This window comes from Carassius auratus, chromosome 13 (assembly GCF_003368295.1).
Source record: "Carassius auratus strain Wakin chromosome 13, ASM336829v1, whole genome shotgun sequence".
Lineage (NCBI taxonomy): Eukaryota > Metazoa > Chordata > Actinopteri > Cypriniformes > Cyprinidae > Carassius > Carassius auratus.
In genome coordinates this window covers 15,104,375-15,119,178 of record NC_039255.1, presented here as the reverse complement: position 1 = coordinate 15,119,178, position 14,804 = coordinate 15,104,375, and positions in this window count along the sequence as shown.

The following is a 14,804-nucleotide window of genomic DNA, read 5'->3' as shown; positions in this document are numbered from 1 at the left end:
TCTGCAATGTCAGCAAGCACGTGTCGCTCCTAGACTCCTTCCGTCAGTTTACTTCTTATTCAGAAGGGAGCTCTTGTTTTTTCGTTGGTATGAGAGGTAAAAGTGGTGAGCTCAGGGGAAGAAATATCTCAAGGTCACTGAATTATAGACGAGGAGAGCTGAGGTGAGCTGAGAGGAAAGGCCTGCTCCTTTCCCCCCTTTCTGTTTGCTGAATGAACTCAAGAAGTGTCTTTTCTGTTTTTCTGCAGGCTTGAATGCATCTATGTTAGTGATTTATTATTCATCAAAACTATCAATTATTAACTGATTATTTCCCCTCTTTTACAAAAGATTTTTGCTGATCTTTCTTCTTCCTACTCATAACTGAATACAATGCCCCACATATTGTTCTAATTTTCTTATTCAAAATCCTTCTAGATCCATCTAGAAAAGTTTCTACCATGGAATATGGAATTTTGGATTGTTTATGACTTAATAATGTCTGTCAGGTTGCCCAACAATGTAGGGCACAAGCACCTATACGATAGGTTATGTCCAGAGGCCTATGCCTTTTCTTATTTCTTAATATGACAGAAAGACACGTAGTCAAAGGGAATGTACTGTAGATAACTTCACATTGCTTGACTTTCCTATTATCCAGCCCGAGATTATGATTTATGAAAATGGCACATTTTAATGGGGTTTTGCCTTAAAAATTCATATCTCTATCCTTAATTCAGAATGGTTTGCAGTCTTTAGACTTATGTTTTTATTTATGACAGCATAAATTGTAGATTGTAGAGCTACTGTGGACACTAGCTATCTCAGGACACATTATTTTGAAAAAATATAGTGAAAATAATGTAAATGATCAGCAAATCTAAGCCTCGGAGACTCAACTGTGCTACTGTGCTGAGCTACAGAGAACAGAGAGAGAGCTGAAGTGTTGAGGAAAAAGAGAAAACAGGCCGTCCCTGAGGAATTGTCCATTTCTGTGTGGATCAGAGAGTGTGAATGTGATGGCAGTTGCAGGGCTGTCCGGTGTGAAGAGTGTTGTTTCTCTGAGATCCCTGTGACTTGAATGTCACACATGAGGATATAGAAGGCAGAACCGTGGGCAGGAAACGACACCACAAACACATGGGAATCTCGAGGGGCTGAGAGACGTACAGGCAGCAGAACATGTGCACACAGCCTCACAGATCTTCTCACATTGTAAGTGCTGACCCAAAATCTCAGCCGTGGCTTTTAGTCATTCCCGTTCCAATAAAAAGAATGCTACTGAAGTCCTATAACATGTAAAAAACAGTCTTCAGTGTCACACGGTTCTTCAGAAATTACTTTAATATGCCACTTTAAACTTAAAGCTTTTTAATGCCTCCTTCAGGAATACAATTTCTTTAAAAATGTGTCAGTTAAATAAATGAAATGCAATATATATATATACATACATACATACATATAAAATCCCCTGTTGCCACCTCCTTGCCATCCTCCTTTATTTTCTGTGTGCAAGTCTGTGTGCAAAACAGTGATAGTAATCTGTCTGAGAAGACTGCATTGTGGCATTACTTGTATCATCACGTTGTTATTGTCATCCAGGGCCTTTCATGCATCATCACTTCCCTCTCCACTCCTCATGACTCCAGTCCTGTCCGATTCCGTTTCCATTTCAGCTCCATCCCTCCACCGACCTGTTCAAGCGTGATAGTAAAGAAGAAATCATATATTTGCACACTCTCACATGAGGCTGGCTGGCTGATCTCATGACAGGCCGGGATCCCGTGACTTTGGTGTTGGAGAACTATGATTGAGCCAGGAGGGGAATGATGTCATACACTACTCTAATTATGCCTTGGGACAAAGAATAATCACCTGTGAATTATACATGCCTCTGTGATCACTGTTTCTGCTGCACTTGCTGTTGTGTTTGGGCTCTGATTTTGTAGGGGGCCAGACAGCGAATACACACAGACGCGCATACACCTAGTGTTTACCTCTAGTCAATGTGTTGACTTGAAGTGTGCAGACCTTACTTACTCCAGGTTGTTACTTTAATGGAGAAGCACATGACTTTAGAAAAGCAGATTGTCAAATAATAAATGAACCTTGCTGTGTTACATATAAGTGTTTTTGTTGTTGTTGTTGCTGTTGTTTTTGTCTATTTTATTTGTGAAAAAATATTTTTTTTATTTTATTTTATTTGTGTCTCTGTCAGACAGCTATTCTTATGTGTGGCTATTCTATTAATTTTGTTATGTACACAACATTTTTTTTCCCCCGTCAAGTAATAAAATATAAATATATTATTTTTACCTTTAATTTATTATTATATTATTTAACTTTAAAAAACAATTAACTTGAATAATACACTTTAAATAACATTTAAATTTAATTTGGAAACATCTAATTTTCATTTATTTTAACTTGATGTACTAAAATAACAAAAATTAACATTGAAATAAAACTATAGGTTTAAATAATATATTCATATAAATATGAATAGAATAAAAAATACACAACAAAATTAAGAAAACTAACAATAACTTTAGAAAAACAAAAATACACATGGAAACGTTAAATATAAATAAACATAAATATACCATTAATGTAGTCAATATGAGCATGTGTTCTATATTTCTGGTTTTCTGAAGTCCTACAATAAAAATTTTCTGTGAGAAACAGATGAAAAAAAAGCTGAATTGCTACTCGTTGGCATGTTACAAGTTCGTGAGAGATGGTATCTTTAAAATCAGATCTATTCTTAGTCAAATCACATCTAGCAACAACATAAATCATTTCCAGGTTATTGCATTTCCAGGTTTGTCAAAGATTTGATATTTAGTGTAGGGTTGTTTAAATTTGTTTAATAAGTGAGTACAGTACCTTTAATCGGGGAATAGAATCTGGCTGTAAATGTAATGTAAGAACGATTATGCACAATTTTCCTGACCGAAGGAGAAACACAGCTTGCCATGTGACAAATCTTACCCCATCATCTTATGCAATGGCGAGGCAAATCCCTGATCACCACGCAGTTTATCAAACATTCAGCTCCATCACATCACTCAGTACTCCTCACAGCACCTCACATTTCACACCCTGCATTAACATAATGCTGTAACGGAGTTGATTACTAAGAAACAAGCATGAGCGAGGCATTGGAGGATGCAAGTGCTTACTCAAGCATATGCAACAGCATGTCAACAGCCAGACAAACCCTGAGAGCGACATGAAACAGAGAGAAGGGAGACGCTTGCCCAAAACGTACGGCTGCCCTTTAGCGTATCTTCATGGAGTCACATGCGATTGTCACATTGACATCTCAACCTGCAAAACCTCAAGAGGGGTATCAGCTTTTGAAGCCAAAGAAGTTACGTTTCAAGATATTGAATATAAATTGTTTTTGTTGACGTGCTTTGAAAGAGGCGGTCCTGAATCACTCATGTGCCCTGTGGTGTTACTGGACTTACACACTGATGACATTGGGTGCCAAGAATTAGACACCAGGTGCTGAAAACTGAGACAGACGTGCTGACCTTCTTCCTTTGGCTGCGTGGTCTTCATCACCTTTGATTCTTTCCTTGTCCACCTTGTCAAAGCCCGTTTCTGAGAGGTTTAGTCCAAATCTTCTGCCCTTCGACCCAAGAAGCCTTAAGCCACATGACATTTTGGAAATGTCTAGTTGTATTTCCTCTCTCTCTCTTTTTTTAATGCATGGTGTTTAGAGGGGGTCTTGGAAAATCCATCTTGCTTTCGTCTCAGTAATAACACAAGGAGTAGGTGCGGAGACTTCAATCTGACCTGACCTTTTCCTCTCTACTTTACAGCCTGAAGTAACATGTCTTCTGTCCTCAATCATTTAAAATGATGACCTTTCCAATTTCATTACTTCCTCGTCTGCTGTCCACGGCTGGCATGAGATAAATGCAGGTTACACAGATCAGTCATTTACATTTTACTGGAGTGCAATTAATTTCACACAAACTGAAGGGATAGATTAAGAGATATTATAGATTTTTGTGCACATTATAAATAAATAAATATCTTTGATGCTGCTTTTTTGATTATAAAAAGGCTCCATTTGTTAACATTAATTAACATGAACTAACTAAATTTGAAGCATCTATTAATCTTTGGTAATAATAATTTATTTACTATATTATAAAAATCAAAAGATGTTCATATTATTATTTAACCCCTGTGCACCCTTTATTTTATTTTCACATTTATTTTATTATTATTGATTGTTACCGCAATGGTAAAGCAAACAGCAATAATTTATTTATTTGTTTGACTATTTTCCACCATTTGGCCTAAGGAGCAAACTTAATTTTTAATTTTTAATTTTTTTATCTGACACTGCAAAGATATATATGCATGCACTGGAATTAATGTTGTTGTGAATCACTGACATGTCCAACACTGTGAAAAAAATAATTGCTCATTGTGAGTTAATGTTAATGCGATTACTATTCTACGTTTAATGTTTCTTACTGTCTGCTTAAGTTATTGAAACATTTCTGATCTCAGTTTAATTATCCCAACACAATAATTCGTCACAGGATGCCAGGGCACCTAAAAGCACTAATCCTATCTTGCAGTTAGTTTGAGATGCTCTCCATCACTGGCGTCAGTGTGTAATGTCAACCGTGTCGAGTCAGATTACCGGGCTGAGCTCTGAGGGGATGCTGAAGACACCCCTAACGGAATATGTTCCCCCTGCTCCCTGGCACTTATCAGTTAGAGTCTGTGTGTCCCGAGGGCGACAGATTACTGTCATGATGCTGCTACCTTCCTTCACATCACCAACACGAGCCCCTGGGCCTTTTGACTGGGGTGTGAGAGGATCATATTTCTTTACTTGTATTTTTAATGGTATTTTAACTTTGAGTGATAGTCAGATGGAAAATCAGAGAATGAGGTTGTGTGTATTGTTTGCCTCAAATGTGTCCATGTGCCACAGACCTTTTTTATTAAACAGGAAAATTATTATAACTTTAGTTTTTGTTATTCATTTCAATGATATCATGACAACACTGCTTGGCTGATGTCAGCATCACAAGATGTCTTTTGTCCTTCAGCTATCATGAACTCTGACAGGAATTAAACATGAAATATAATAAACTATGTTTTTAAAAGCCATCAAAAGTGAAATATTAGTGAAGGATATGGTGAAGGAAATGTCATAATATAGTACATGTATTGGAGAATGGAGAAATATATTGAGAGGGTGTAGTTATGGCATCTAACAACAGGGGTTAATGGAGTCATGGTATCTAACTGATACTTTATAGTAAAAATAAAAAAAATCAGTTTTAAAAGTGTTATTCAGACTGAATTTTCTGATCATATTTTGAAATTAATATTTAAATTAAGTATTAAAGTTTGTTAATCACAATTTTTTGTAATGATAATTACATAGCATTTGCTAGTATATGCTACACACACACACACACACACACACACACACATATATATATTGTTTGTATAAAAAATATGCCAACAACTATACACTTGTTTTTAAGGGATCATCAGATATCCATTTTCAACAAGCTGATATGATTCTTTAGGGTCTTAATGAAAGTCTGTTGCAGTCTGGTTCAAATTCCTCCATGGTAATGTAAAACACCTATTTTTACCCTACAGTTCTTTTCAGAGAAAGCCATTTTGTAGCATTTTCCTTTAAATGTTAATGAGCTCTGCTAACCCCGCCCCCTCTTCCAAACCGCTTTCAGTGTTTACTCTAGCCATATTTTCATGAAACTTGCTATTAAGCACATTTTTAGGAAAGGCGATTTTCAAAGTTTCATTCAAAAACATTATACTCAGTTTTCCTGTAGGTGAAGCTGGACCACATGCTTGAAAATAGATGCATTATGTCTAGATATTAAGATCTGGGGTGCATTCCTTTTAGAAACAAATGTAATCGACTGCGTCTTCAACGGCTCAGATGTCGAGAGTAAATGATAACTGTTATGTTCATTATTACATCCAACAACAAAACACCTCAATCGCTAGGAGACATTCTTATCTACATCTGCTCCGGAGTAGTGATGGGCCAATTTTTGAATGATTAATTCATTTTGAACGAACCTTTAATGTGACTAGGGAAGAATGAGTCGTCTCAGGGAGTGATTAGTTTAGTCGCGCATGAGCAAAATTCTATAGGTTCTGTACTGGAATAGTCTAGTAGTTCAACCATTTCAGTCAATGCAGTCTTGAGCTGGAAAGAGAATTGAATAGTTCATCTCGGCTGCATCTGAAAACTTAGGCAGCTGACTTGCTACCTCGCTGCCATATCAGGCAATGACTCTACGCAGTGTTTTTGCATGAAGGCACCTCATTAAACTGATTTCAGGCAGAATTCTGAGGCAGTGTAACGGTTTAATGATGTACAACAAAATAGAATGAGTTTTTGTGATAACTAAACAAATATTGAATTACTACAATACTGATTTCTCGTTAGAAGTAACATCAAATGTGCAAACATTTTGTCCGAAATATACATTTACACACAAACTGACCACCAAATGCAACTTTCAGACGCCATCTTTTTTTTAGCTCAACCATCACGGAATGGAAGGCACAGGATTGTGGGATATCAAAGGCAGTGAAGGATACATCTATGCTGCCTTCAAAAATAGATCAGAAGAAGGTACTTCCAGAGACGGGGAGTAAAACAGAATTTGGATTCGAACGTCCCTTGATGCCTTCCAAAACACTATTAAGGTATCACACACGACAATAAAATATTTAAATAAACATTGACTTAATTACAGAAATGTAACAGAACACCCTTATGTATATTATTGTTAACATAAATAAGAAGAAACAATGATTTTTATAAAATAGAATATATGTGATATGTCATGCATTTTAGTATCGAGATACAAGTCATTTTATTAATATTTAAATAGTTTTATTTATATTTTGTATTTTAATTTACACTTTAGATAACTCTTCCATACACAGATTCCACTGTGAGATCACAATACGATTGACAGACAGAAAGTAGCAAGTTTTCTGATTGGCTAAACATAAAAACCTTGCAGAAATTAGTCATAAAGATAGGCTTGATATTTCAGAAAACATAATTCAGTGATATCCCATAAAGCACATCTTACTCATTATTTCAGCTATAAATGTACAGTAGGTATAGAAGATATTGATTATGCTGTTAAAACAAATGGATCTGATTTCATCACTTGCAAAATGAATCAGTCCAAAATATGGTTTTTAAAAAACAAATTGTGTGTAATGTGAACAAGGTCATGGTTGTTTCTCCTGTTGCCTTCATTTAGGCATCTTGACTCCTGTGACTGTCTGCTCCTGTATTTCAGAAGTCATGTACTCATCTTCAGATTCTCATCTCTTCCATTTTGTACCCATCTCTCTCTCTACTATATCTCTCTCTCAGCCCTTCATTTCCGCATCCTCATATCGCTCTTGTGGCAAGAATTGCATTAGATAGAGGGCCTGGACTAGCTTTGTTGATCCATACTGCCTCACTCATCTGTCACGGCCTCTTCTCACTCCATCAACCTCTCCTAAGGGAGGTCTCAAACCTTATCAGCCCTCATCTTTTTCATTCCTTCCATCCGTACTCTTATATTTGTCACAAAGATCTCTTGACCCCTGAGTTGTGTGACTTGGCCACGACAGTGGACAGCTGTCTGCTAAGCCACCTGCCCTTTGGTGCTCTGTCTGTCTCTGTTTCTGTCTGTGCACTAGCCTCCAGTTCATCCGTTCACTCATCCATCCATCCATCCATCGCAGGACTTCTCTATTTGTGTAGCCCCTGGCTACTTGCAGCAGTGGGGCAGTTGTCAGTCAGGGGATGGAGGGGGTGATGCGGAAGCCGTCACAGGCTTTCAGGATCATATGCTGGGTGTCACCTTCTCGCTGTCCTCTAGCAACGCAAAACCTTCAGTCACACGCTCCCAAATATACAAATACTGTTTAAAGAGCATCTTCAGCTCTGTCAGGGATCTTGGGAGATTTAACTCTCATTCCACTCATAGACACGTTTCAATGTTCCAGCTGAAATCAAGGTTTTACAGACTGAGGCCACATGAAAAAACGTTTCATTCTCTAGTTTGAGTGATGACTTGTGACCATTGTTCTTTCATGGAACAAAAACATACAGATAATATCCTTGACATAGCTAGGGGAAGATGCGGCCATAACAAAAATTTGGATTTACTTTGAAATATTTAGGTATATGTTTAGCATGTGCAGGATGATGATGCATCAGCCAATGTGTTTTCATAGGAAATAAATAGAAACATTTGCTGATTTAATTGTTATTACACAAAATAAAACGATAAATAAATAATACATAAGAACGAGAGAACACAATACTTTTGCAAGAAAATGTAAAAGCACTGGAATATTATATTTTGTCCTTAGGGCAGTGGTCTCAAACTCAATTCCTGGAGGGCCACAGCTCCAACCAGCTCCAGCTTCCTGCTTGAAAGTTTCTAGTAATCCTGAAGAGCTTTATCAGCTGGATCAGATGTGTTTGATTAGGGTTGGAGCTAAACTGTGTAGAGCTGTGGCCCTCCAGGAATTGAGTTTGAGACCAATGCCTCAGGGATGCTCTGTACCATCATCTATTTTCAGTAGTGTAGCAATGTAGGGACATTTTCTTTATATACATTTATTTGTATATGCATATTTTGCTATATATATATATATATATATATATATATATATATATATATATATATATATATATATATATATATATATATATATACACACACAGTGCTCCTTGAAAGTTTGTGAACCCTTTAGAATGTTCTTTATTTATGGATAAATATGTCCCAAAAGTCCTGAAAGTAGACCGAGAGAACCTAATCAAACAAATAAGGAAAATTATCCAATAGTACAAATCTGTGAGTAGCAAAAGTATATGTGAATCTATAGGACTAGCTGTTAATTGAAAGTTGAAATTAGAGTTCCCTTTTGAACATTCTTTCCCATTGCGTTGCTGACTCTTATGGGGAAACTCCTGTTCACTCTGATACTGAACCCCGATATGTTCATGTTCACAAACCAATGTGGCTTTAACCTTCCAAAAGGGTAGCAGCCGACTTATATATACTGTAAGTGGTCTTCCATTTCTTCTGAATTTTTCTCCTTCATTGACAAAGATGATCTTCTTGATGGCTCTGCAAAAAAGAAGCTAAGTTTGCTGCTTTTCGCTATGAGAAGGAACCCCAGCAGAGGAAGAAACCAGAAGCCAGAAGCCTTCCCCTGCAGGAAGTGTCGGGCTGCCATTTTGGCTTGTACAGGGAAACCCTGCATGATGCAGATGGGCACCGTGAGTGCATCACCTGTCTGTGCAGTTCTCTATGCTCGCTAGGATGGAATGAGTCTCGCCCTTCTCCGCTCATGGATAACCTTGAAGGCAGTCCTCCCTGCTCTGCTCTCCCATTTCCTGTCTCCCCTAGGAGGAAGAAACAACAGAGAAGCATGGCTCAAACATGGGGCTCGAGTGAACTCATGCTAGAGCACCTCTCGTGTGCTTCACTCTCCCCAATGCCTCAATCCACCTTCACATGTGAGGATCCGCACCCTTCATCAGCTGTGAGCAGCTTAATTTCCTTTGGCGGATCTGAGAAGGCTGTCACTGATGTCTCTTTGTCATTGATGGATTCAGATGCTGAAGAGTGGGTGTGTTCAAGTTAAGAGCCTGACACCTGGCCTCTGATGCAGAAAACACACCCCAGTGTGGCCAGCGAGCTGATCTGCATTCTTACCAAGGCTGTGGAGGATCTTGGCCTGGCTTGGTCAGCCCCCCATCATAGGCTGATTTGCATTTAAAGCAGGGGCCTGCCAATATACAGTCCTGCCTTTCAAACTGTCTCTGGCCTCACACACTTTTACCTCTGAGACAGATGGGAATCTGCATTCTGAATTACCTCGACGATTGGAAGGTCTTAGCTGGATCAGAACGCTAGATCAGCCACCTTGGGTTGAGAATCAATTTAGCCAAGAACTCTTTGTCTCCCGCCATCGAGTGGTCTTTCTGGGGACAGTCACACTCCCTAGGGAACACTCCTTGACTATTCAGCGGCTTGTGGCTTCTTTCAAACTGGGGACCTCAGAGGATTTCCAGAGGATGCTTGGTCTCATCTCAGCCACTTTCTGTGTGATTCCTCAGAGCCTGCTTCATATGCAGCCTCTTCAGTATTGTTTCAAACCCAAACGTTTTCATTTCAGGGTGACCCACAACTGCATTAGAGCTGTGGCTTCTTGGAAAACGTCTTGCCTGTTTCAGTCAGCCTCCAACTCGGGTTGGGGAGCTCTGTACAAGGGCAGACCGGTGTTCTGCTCCTGGTCAAACAAGGAGTAATGCTTATACATCAACTTCTTCAAGATGATGGTGTTTTTTCTAGCCCTAAATACCTTTCTACTGGCTTTAAGGGGGCACCACGTCCTGGTCCGTTCAGACAACATGACGGTGGTAGTCTTTATCAATCACCAAGGTGCTATCAGGTCACACTCCCTTCACAGGTTTGCTCGAGGCCTCCATTTATGGACACAAGGCAATTTCCTCTCACTGACAGCAGTTCTTGTGCTGTCCAGGGACAATATAGCTCCGGGAGACTACAGTACATCCCCTGCATCCTCAGGTCAACAAATGGATCAGGGAAGTCAGATGCTCAGTCTCCTTGATGGAACCACCCTGGAGGAATTAGATGTGGTTTCCTTAATTGCTAATGGACCTTTGATCGGAAGGGTATGACTTGGCATCCCCAGGCAGAACTGTGGAGCCTTCATCGTGTGACGTGTCCTGTGTGGTAAACTTTCTACAAGAGCTGCTGGATAAGGGGCACACTCCTTTCATGCTCAAATTATATGTGGCAGATATCATGGCAAATCATTCTCTCGTGCCTGGCCAGTCAGTCAACAGAAATTACCTAGTTGTTGAGTTTCTGAGGGGAGCTTGGAGATTGAATCTGCTTTACCCTCATTCTGTGCCACCTTGAGACTTATCTGTAGTCCTCAGGGCTCTGCAAGATCCTCCCTTTGAGCCTCTCCAGTCAGCTGACTTGCGGCCCCTGACACTTATGATCACCCTCTTTTGGATAGTCTCACTGAATAGTCTACGCTAAAGCCCGGGCTTATGCATCAGCAGGCTTGCAGTGTCCTGTAAGTGTGAGGGCCCACTCCACCAGAGGAATGACCTCCTCCTGGGCGTGGTCCAGCAAGATTTCTATCGGTGATACATTTGTGTGGCCTCTGGCTGGTCTTTGCCATCTACATTCACTAGATTTTAAAACTTGGACCTCCCTGCCTTGCAGGCATGAATCTTGACCACTTAATTCTACCTAATCCCTTTGTAAGTGGAGAGGGTTATGTTATGTAGCCTAAGCGACTTGGGGCTCATATTAGCTCATGTTTGTTGGGGCCCTCAGTACAGGAGCTCCGGGGCTGTGCTTACATAGCGGCTTAGTTCTGCACTGGCTTATAGCATGGTGCTATTGGATTTGTTCCCCATAAGCGATGGCGATGCAATAGTAGAGACCATTTAAAAGGGAATGCTCCATTTACTGACATAAAATTAGTTCCCTGAGATAAGGGAATGAGTGCTGCGTTGGCTGCTGTGCTATCAGACTGCATGCAAATCGTGACTGTCACTTCAGTTGAAAGATTATGATGAAATGGCACTCAGAGTCGACTTATATAGCGTTCGGCTCCTCCCTTTTTGGCAGGTTGGAGCACTATTAGCTAGTGCAGTTATAAGAATGTAAACAAATCATGCTTCAGTGTCAGAGTAAACAGGAGTTCCCCCATAAATGTCTCATTACCTTATCTCAAGGAACCAAGATTATGTTAGTAACTGGAGCGTTTATCTGTTCAGAGGTGTTTTCAATCACTGAGATGACTATCAGGTGTCATTGCCTGCTCTGTTTTATTTAGAGAACAGGGATCTATCAAAGTTTGAACAATATTGTGGAAGTGTATCATAGCACAAACAAAGAAGATCTCTGAGGACCTCAGAAAAAGAGTTGTTGTTGCTCATCAAGAAGAACATTAAAAAAAAAACATCTCTAAAGAGTTTGGACTACAAATCCATAGTCAGACACATTGTGTAAAAATGAAGGAAATTTAAGACCACCGTTATCCTCCCCATGGGTGGTTGACCAACAGAGATCACTCTAAATAATGTTTTATTAACAAAGTTCAGGAGCAGGTTCAGATAATTAACCTTATTAGCACACAAACTATGTACGTTTGTTTTTGTGAGCTTCAAAAAATTTAAATATTTAACAGTGCAAATATTATTTCACTGTTGTTAAATTATATGACACTCAGAATGTATACATTATGAATGCTTAAAAGGTCAACTTACTTTTAACTTTATTCAGCTTTGCTGCATTGCTGCAAAGCAAAAATTAGTTTGCAGAAGTATCTTTCACCTGCTTTGACTAAAACAACACTTAAAAACACACACACACATACACAGAGAGAGAGACAGTGACTGCATGTACCGCTCACAATACAGACATTCTGAGTGTCTCAGGGGACGGACATCTTCCTTGTATGAGGCTTCTGGGGACAGAGGGTCACTGGTGAATATCCATCTCACACACCAGCAATCATGGCATCGATCCAGCTCAACCACCCTTTGACCTTGGCTTAAAAAACACACACTCTACCTCCTGCGTACCTTCCCTCTGCCCCCCTCAATCTTCACAGACACCATCAAGTGTTGCGTTATAATGTGCTCAGTAATATGCTATTTAAATGGCCAGTTCTTCACAAGCATACTTACACTTGCAAAGGCTTGAGGATCATGTTGTGAAGCATTTGGGTTGGAAGCTGTGAATTCTCGGGTGGATTACTCTGAGACTGAGGGAAGATGGAGAGGTCTTCACCAGACGCATAGCTGTTCACTCATGTTAGTGAGCTCCTAACTAGATTAATAAGTCAAGAAGAAGCAGACTGGCCTCATGTTAAATGTAAAAGGACTAAAAGATTGAGCCACTAGTTCACCAGTCTGCCTCTGGTTGAGCCGTTTAAGTGTGTGTACACACTGTTAGAGGCACAGTTTAAAATACACAATATATTTGACCAAATTCTCTTAAACACTCATCAAAATGCATCAAGGACAAAGACATCATACACATTTAAATGGATGCAAAAATATAAGTTGTATAAAACACTTGCTCACTCGGGTCCTGCATTATGGCATGTGTGCTAATTGTTAGCTCAGTGGGACAGGGAATAGTTCTGGCATATGCGGTTTAAGAGTGCTCCCAGACTGAGGACCCTAGAGAGTGCCCTCCGACCTCCCTGTCAGCTACTGTTAGATCACACATCCATGGTCACAGACTGAGACAGCGTGCACACACACTAACCCAAACACTCTTTGTTGATATTGGTGGTTTACGGGGACTCTCCATAGGCGTAATGGTTTTTATACTGTACAAACTATCTAGTTACTTTAATGCTAGAATTTTATAATGAAACAATAATAATAATAAAATAAATTGACACTCTTCTTATGATACTGGTAGCTTCTTTTGTCTTGCTACATATTTAAATGACAACATCAATCAATAATAAATATCAGTGACCACTCTGCATGGACAGGAGGGAACATCTTAACTATATTCCATGTTACGCTGATATACTGTAGGCTCAAACACATATTTTGCAGGTCAGTCTGTGATTTGCATCACTAATTTGCAGACAAACTTCGATAACCTAGTTTGCCTCATTAGCGAAATGCTTATTATATACATTTTATTCTATGCAAAGTAGCTGGGGATTAGCATGATATTGTTTCCTCAAGTAAAGCTAAAATATGATCAACTATCAACATTTACATTTATTTCTGCTCTAAATAATTGCCAGCTATAATAACTATAATATAAGGCTAGGAAAAATCTTCTTGAACACAAACCACACTTCATGTCCACTGCTCTGACAAATAAAAATTCCAGTCTCAACACTTCCCACTGCAGTTCCAAATAAAACTGTGTTCATTCAGTAAACAAATCTGGCTTGTTCTCCTTTGGAAATCGATAAACATTAAATGGCAGACGTAGTCTGGTGGATGCTCCTGAAAGAGCCAGCATTCAGTCATTAAATGATTTCTTCTGGATGAACTGCTTCCGAGAAACACTCTGAGGAATGTGATACAACGATGAAGGGTTCATGATGTTATTTTAGGGTGCACACTTACATTTGTTTTGAGATTTGAAAGTAGCAGCATACCATAATTCACTGTAGTGAATACTGTACTGCTAAACTTTTGTTCCCAGCCAACAACAGGAACTCACTGCGCACATGGAATGTTATTTCTGAAGAATGCTGGTTTAACCTTTCTCTTAGAAATTCTATGAAGACAAAAAGATGCCACAAGAACATTTGAGTGGCACTTTAGATACAAAATACGGTTAAATATTGAGGGTTGCATTTTGTTTATTGTACTGTTTTATTTTCTTAATGTTTAAATTAAAGGTTTTCCATTTACCTTGTCAACAATAACTGGGACATGTCTAAAACGGTTTAAATAAATAAATAAATATATGGAAAAGACAAAATGTACATGTGAATTAAAACAGGTTATAGGGAAAAGGTTGAAAAACTATATTATTGGATGAAAAAAAAAACATATATATATATATATATATATATATAAAGTAATAGAATAGAAAGGAAAAATTCTTAAAAAGCTTAAAAATTTTTATTTTTTATTTTTTAAAAGAAGATAAAATAGAAGGGATTTTACTGTTTTTATAGCGGGTTACATCATATGGTAATCATATGGTTATTTGTTAATAAACTAGTTATAAAATTAC